Here is a 1,591-nt window from a genome sequence, read left to right as displayed (position 1 = left end):
TCGAAAAGCTGAGGCAGTCCACCATGAGGACATGGCCTCAGACCGTTTGGAAGAAGGGGAGGTGCTATGAATTAATCGAGGTATGTCGAGACGCAATGATCGCCAGGAACCACAAGCACCTAGACCCGGGGCCTGGCAAGCCTCCAAGGTCTCCAGCCTGGGCCCTTGCGCCAGCTGTGGGGAACTGCATGAACGTCGGAGTTGCTGGTTCCGCTATGTGACTTGTCGGGCATGGGAAAGAGGGGCTATATTGCCCGCGTTTGTCGTAGTAAGCCTTCTCGGGCTCTGAGCCAGAAAGTTCTTCAGGGATCTGTCAGCCAGGAAGATCTCTACACTACTTCAGTACACCCCATCCAGAGCGTCCGTTTGCCAACCAAGGAAAAGGTACATGTGACTGTAGAAATTCAAGGGTCTCCCTGCATAATGGAAGTAGACTCCGGATCAGTGCTCTCTATTATTTCTACGGAGACTTTTCAGCACTTTTGCCCCAGAAAGGGCTCCAGCCTGGAACCAATTGGACTTTTGCTTACGGATTTCCAGGGCAACCATGTTCCTCTTCGGGGTGCGGGTAAGTTTCAGGTTCGTTATAAACACTTTGATGGGCTCCAGGATCTGGTGGTCATTGAGGGCCATCGTACCAGTCTCCTCGGCCTTGCGTGGTTTGATCCTCTTGGCATCCAGGTAACTAGGGTCCAGAGTATGAGCAAATTAGACTTTGATGCTGACAGCATTCATCCTGTGCCAGACAGAACTTCGGAAAGACCATGGACTTCCAAGATACAAGAGGCCATTCGTGGGTTCAGCCTAAGCGGCCCAGTCTATGTCTGGTTGGCAACCTTCAGTCTCAAAAGACTATGGTATAAGCCTACAGCACCCAGGATTCCCAGGTGGTCTCCCATCCAAGTACTAACCAGGCCTGACCCTGCTTAGCTTCCAAGATCAGATGAGATCTGGCATGCGCAGGGTAACAGCTACATGTAGTCTGGAACTATGCAAATGGCCCAGCATGGATCTCAGCAATCTTCATTAGAGTCACCAGTCCTATCTCTTACGAGGTTGCCATCCAGGAGTGCCGGACTCTCCGCTCTCATGTGGACCAGATGCGCCACCGCCTGGCTGATTCAGCACCCGCCATGCCAATTCCAGACCCTGGTAACAGGCATCAGGTCTTGCCACAGACCGGAAAGCCATCATGCCTGATGTGTTACTGCAGGAACCAGAGACCTCCCTGGACTTATTGAGCCACCTGATGTCAGTGCACCTATGGGAAATCCCTCTGCCATAGCTGTGTCATCCCCAGAGCAGACTAAGGAACCAGAGGTCCCGATACCAAAGCCTCACCACACCTTGCGAATGCGGGTACAGCCCCGCCACTCTGAGGACTATGTTTGTTAACCTTGAAATGTACTTTGGTGGGAAGGGGTGTTATGATTGGCCCAGACTTATGGCTGGCCAATCGGGTGATGGATCGAAATCCTACCATCCGATTAGCCCTCTAGTTAATGTTTCAGCTGCACTAGTCATGGGGAGTCTGGGTGGAGCTAAAGGATATAAAAGCCAGGGGTGTTTGCCTTGTGTCAGATTCATTCAG

General features: G+C 52.1%; 1 pseudogene; it reads right to left on the bottom strand.

The window, feature by feature from the left end:
- Positions 1-862: 862 nt before the first annotated feature.
- Positions 863-979, bottom strand: LOC136646562 (5S ribosomal RNA; annotated as a pseudogene).
- Positions 980-1,591: the final 612 nt, after the last annotated feature.

This window comes from Tiliqua scincoides, chromosome 3 (genome assembly GCF_035046505.1).
Source record: "Tiliqua scincoides isolate rTilSci1 chromosome 3, rTilSci1.hap2, whole genome shotgun sequence".
NCBI classification, from domain to species: Eukaryota; Metazoa; Chordata; class Lepidosauria; order Squamata; family Scincidae; genus Tiliqua; species Tiliqua scincoides.
The sequence above is the reverse complement of the archived record's forward strand: the minus strand, read 5'-3'. Positions and strand labels throughout refer to the sequence as shown.